Below are 6,000 nucleotides of genomic sequence, written 5' to 3'. Positions count from 1 at the left end.
GGCTCGGTATCTGCATTGTTTCACGATACTCCAGTAGGGATCCAGGGCTTGAAGTCTGCATAAAGCAAAAATACAAAGTGCTGGAGGAACACAATAGGTCAGGCAGCATCTGTAGAGGGAAATGGACAGATGATGTTTCAGGGCATGACCTTTCTTCAGACTAAATTCTTCCAGCAGTTTGGTCTATCATCTGCAGTCTCTTGTGTTTGCATAAATCAAGTGCTCCCTGTGCTGCCTCATTCCACCACTGTTTTTCATTATTTTTTAGTAGCCAATGCAGTGGTGTGAACACCTTTTAAAAAATCTGGTAAAAATCAAACAACACTAAAAAAAAGATCTGAGGTCTGCATATTTTCTGGTCACTTCACCTGTATAAAAGGCTACAAATTTGTCCATGGAGAAAACAACTGCAGATGATGGTCATCCAAAATAAAACCTCAGGAAATGTTAATCAGCAGGTCAGGCAGCACCCTGGAAGAAAGAACCAAAATGAATGTTTCCCCAAGACTCGAAATCATCAATACAGATGGAGATTCATTAACCAGTAAAGTTGACTCTGTTTCTCTTTCCATAGACAATGCCTGATCCGCTAAGTGTCTCTGGCATTTTCTGATTCAAATTTCTGTTTTTTGGATTGTAAATCATAGGCATTTAACTTTTCTGAGTTTGATGACTTTTGTTTAAACAAAGACAAGACAAGATTTCTTCATTTCAGTTCCACGTTATGACCATGTTGACTGGACCACGTTCATTTCAGTTCCATGTTATGACCAAACTTGACTGCTGTTGACTGGAACATTTACAGTGATGAATTAAATCGATTCAGCAATTTAGAATAAGTGTACAGTGGTAAGAATAATAGTGAGCTAAGTGCATCAAGTGTCAAAAGTCAAGAGTGTTTTATTGTCATATGTCCCAAAACGGTACATCTATATACTAAAACTCTCATTCGTTTGTTTGTTTGTTCCTGAACTACAGCCAAAACAGTACACGATAGCGTGACAATTTTAGGCCCACCTTACTCACAGTCATCCCTTTGGTGCTAATGGAAGAAGTTTCATTGAAATCGGTGTTATATTTTTAAAGTTTATTCACATTTTAAAGTTCAAAATCCATCTCCTAAGGAGGGAGGGGGAGGGAGAGGGTTGGCGGGAGGGGGGGAATGAAAGGAAATGTTATTGAAAAATCTAATATTTTAGCGGGGTAAATGCTGAGAGGATGTTTCCTCTCATGGATAAAGAGGAAAGGGCAGGAGAGTGGGCCTGAGCAATGTCAGATCAGCTCTAATCCCATTAGAATCAGAGAGTCATGGAGCTGCCTTGATTGGAAACATGCCCTTTGGCCCAACACATCCATACCTACCAAGTTACCAAACTGAGTTAGTTCCACTTGCTTGTGCCTGGCCCATATCCCTCCAAACCTCTCCTATCCATGTACCTCTACATGTGCCTCTTAAATGTCGTAATTGTATCAACCTCTTCCATTTCCTCTGGTAGTTCCTTCCATATATACATCTGTGAAAAACATGCCCCTTGGGTCTCTTTTAAACCTTTCTCCTCTCAGCCCTCTACTTTTAGACCGCCCTACCTAGGGGAATGGACTGTAGCTATTCATCTTACCGATGACCCTCTTTGTAAGGGCACCTCTCAACCTCCGACACTCCAGGTAAAAAAGATCCAGACTGTCAGACTCTTCTAACTCAAACCTTCCTCGTAAATAGTTTTTGAATGCTTTCCAGTTTAATGACATCTTTCCTGTACTAAGGTGACCAGACTGCACAGTACTCCAAATGTGTCTCTATCAATGTCTTGTACAGCTGTAACATGACATCGCAACTTCTGTACTCAATACACTGCCAGATGAAAGCAAGCTTGCCAAATGCTTTCTTCATCATTTATCACATTGTGTCGCCATTTGGATGTTCGGGGTGAATGGTCTACACCTATTTTCACTTCTTATCATGATATGCCTTATGCTATGAAATAATCTAACAGTCCCACAGTTTGTGATTTCAATTGACTCCCAGAGTTGAGAGCATTTGTGTTGTAACAACCTGTCGATTGAGAGCAATATCTACAGAGTGTGGGATTTGGTGAGTAAGTGGTGGTTTCATTTTTAATTTCTATTTGTTTAATTTAGTTTTACTATTGGATTTGTGTAATCTTGTCATTTCCATTGATTCTGATAAACAAAAAAGGTAAAGTTGCAAAAAAAGTCTGCAGCTTACCTATATGAGCAGCTAGAATCTGGTTGACGCAGAAACTAGAATCTGGGAATATAAATCTGCAAGTATTTGGCATTTGGTGTCACAGTGAAAATACATACAATCCATGAGTGCAATCAAGCCATACACGGTACAACTGATAGTGCAAAGAGAAAAATACTAGAGTGCCAAATGCAGTGTTAAAGTTTTAGAGTATTACAGCTGCAGAGAAAGTAGAGATAAAAATAAAACTGTAATGAGGTAGATTGGGTGATCAGGGCTACACCCTTAGTTTATAGGCTGTGCTGAAGCACACTACATGCTAAAATAATATATTTTATATATAATTAACTAAATCTTAACTAAATAAGCCACATGGGTTTCATCCCACATCTCAAAGATGTGCAGGTTTATAGGGTATTTGGCCTCCACAAATTGCCCTTCGTATGTGGGGAGTAGAAAAGTGGGATTACATAGAACTAGTGCTAATATGTGATCAATGGTGGACTCAGTGGGTCATAGGGCCTGTTTCCATGCTTTATCACTAAACTAAACTAAACCAAGCCAAACCAAGCTGAAATAAATGTTTTCATGCATAAATTGACAAACATAGCAGCGCAGGGATTGTGACTGCAGGAAGATAAGCAAACTGATCACAGCACCATGTGCTTCCAATGGGACTCAGAGGGAAAATGGTAAAAATGATTAAAAAAAACCTGAAGACTCCCTATCTGAATTGTAACCAGATAGATAAATTACTGGCATAGATAAAAATAAATGAATTTTATAGCCTTTATAGAGGTGTAGTTGCAGAGGACTGAAGATTGATAATTCTCCAGGATACATAACTTATCGAAATAGAAATCAGAGGAGCAATGGGCAGTTAAGATGGATTTCAGGATCATAGTATGAAATAATTTTATACTGGTACTCCCCAGGTTATCAATTATGTACAACTCGCATATATGGATGAGTGTTTGGGATATCGGCGGAATGGATAATAATGAATAATAATATTGGCCAAGTATGCATTTACAAGGAATGTGCCTTGGTGCTCCGCTCACAAATGACAACACAAACATACAGTTAACAATTAAGAATAGAGCATAACCACATCAAAACAATAAGGATACAACATTACGGTCTAAACATGTGGGTGAAAATAAACCAGAGCAAAAAAGAGACAACAGACTTTGGTTATTGAGTAGAACTACTACTCATGGAAAAAAACTGTTTTTAAGTCTGGCTGTGGCTGCTTTGTCAGTCCGGAGTCGTCTTCCAGAGGGAACTGCTTCAAAGATTTTGTGGCCAGGGTGAGAGGGGTCAGAGATGATCTTGCCCGCTCGCTTCCTGGCCCTTGCAATGGGGGAAGGTTGCAGCCAACAACCTTCTCAGCTGTGTGAACGATCCGTTGCAGCCTCCGGATGGTGGCTGAGCCAAACCAGACCATGATGGAGAAGGTGAGGACGGACTCAATGATAGCAGTAGAGAATTGGACCATCATTGCCTGTGGCGGATTGAGTTTCTTCAGTTGCCACAGGAAGTACATCCTCTGTTGGGCCTTTTTGACTGTGGAGTCGATGGTGGCCCCCCCCCATTTAAGGTCCCTGGAGATGATGGTTCCAAGGAACTTAAATGACTCCACAGATGTGACTGTGGTGCTGTTGATGGTGAGTGGGGGGAATGGAGGGGGAGCTCTTCGAAAGTCTGCAATTAGTTCCACTGTCTTAAGAGCATTGAGCTCCAGGTTGTTGCGATGGCACCAGGATGCCAGCTGTGTCACTTCCCGTCTGTAGGCAGATTCCTCCCCATCCTGGATCAATCCAATCAGGGTTGTGTCATCCGCAAACTTGAGGAGCTTGACAGAAGAGTCTGTGGAGGTGCAGTTGTTGGTGTAGAGAGAGTAAAGGAGAGGGGAGAGTACGCAGTCTTGCGGAGCTCCTATGCTGAGGGTCTGTGGGTCCGAGATGTGCTTTCCCAGCCTTTACTGCATGTTGCGGAACTGCAGATCTCTTCTATCCCTGTGAGAACTTGAGAACTGTAGCAATATCTGGTTGAGTTCAATAGCCTAGTTCAACTATACGATGCCCTTGGTCAGCCTGTGTTTTTGTTTAAATGCATTGCAGGGCAGCTGCATTTCCGACTTGCAAACTATTCAGGTTATGAAGAGTTCTCGGGAAATAAATCATGTCATAACCTGAGGAGGTCCGGCATTATGAATGAAAGTCAGTGTTTCAATCTAAAACCATGGTATTAAATCTAAACAAAGTAAACTGTGAAAGTATGAGGCATCAATGGCAATGGTACATTGACAACTTACAGCGGAAGGAATGTCTAAAAATAGAAATGTCCAACAGTTAAGGAATTGATACAATAGTTCACGACATATAGATTAAATCCCTTTAAACTGTGATTGATTAGGAAATTAAAGGGAGCAAAGGCTTGTAATGCTAGAGAAAGGAATTATGAATTCAGCAACGGAAGATCAATAATTCACCAGGAGATGGAAAGTAGTAACAGTAAATCTAGCGAGAAAAACAGTTTGGGGTAAATATTAGCATAGGTTGAGCACAGGTTCATGGACAGAAAACAGGAATGGTCAATTATGGATTGAAAGGCAGTGATCAGTTAACTGCATAAGTGGCTCGATGCTGGAATTCCACCTGTTGCATAGAGTCGTACAACATGGAAACAGGCCCCTCAGCACAACTTGCCCACACTGACCAACATGTCCCATCTAAACTAGTCCCACCTGCCTATGTTTAGCCCATATCCCTCGAAACCTATCCTATCCATGTACCTGTCTAAATGTTTCAGAAACGTTGCAATAGTCCCTACAAATCTACAATCTACATCAATCACCTGGTTGAGTGACCAAATAAATCAAATGTAACATGCACATGACACAAAGCTGAGTGGCAGTGTGGGCTGTGAGGAGACTGCAGACATATTTGGGGACACAGAGAGGCTGAGTAATATGGCAGATGGAACATGATGTGGAAAAATATGAGGTCATCTGCTTTGGTTTAAAAAGAAAAAATGAGTATTTTTAAATGAGTTACAAGATTGAAAAATGTAATTTTCAAAAAGACCTGTGTGATCTTCTGAATGAATCACTGACAGATAACATAGGTGCTGACGCAATTAAGAAGGGAAACAGTATGTCAGCCTTTATTACAAGAGGATTTGAGTACAAAACATCTTATTGCAATTATTTTGGGCGCTGACGAGACCGCATCTGGAATATTATGTCCAGGTTGGTCTTTGTATCTGAGAAAGGATATTCTTGCAATAGAGGGAGTGCAACAAAAGTTCACCAGATTGAATCCTAGGATTGGGAGTTTGTTCTATCAGGAGAGATCGAATTCAGAGGAATTACAAAATGATCTCATTGCAATTCATACAGGACTTCATGGAGTAGATGCAGGGATGATATTTCCCCTGTCTGGGGTGTCTAGAACTAAGGATCACTGTCTGAAAATAAGTGATCGGCCATTCAGGAAGGAGTGAGAAGAAATTTTAAAAACCCTTCGGGTAGTGAATCATTGAGTGACTTTGCCCAGGTGAATTCTAGAGGCTCAGTCACTGAATTTATTCAAGACCGAGATTTAATCATAAAGTCATAGACTGATAGAGTTGTACAGCATGGAAACAGGCCCTTCGGCTCAACACATCCCTGCCGACCAAATTGCCTAACCAAATTAGTCGCACTTGTCTGCACCTGGCCCTTATCCCTCAAAACCTTTCTTATCATAGAAACATAGAAAATAGGTGCAGGAGGAGGCCATTTGGCCCTT

Source organism: Rhinoraja longicauda, chromosome 9, assembly GCF_053455715.1.
Source record: "Rhinoraja longicauda isolate Sanriku21f chromosome 9, sRhiLon1.1, whole genome shotgun sequence".
Taxonomy (NCBI): Eukaryota; Metazoa; Chordata; class Chondrichthyes; order Rajiformes; family Arhynchobatidae; genus Rhinoraja; species Rhinoraja longicauda.
This window is presented reverse-complemented; position numbering follows the sequence as displayed.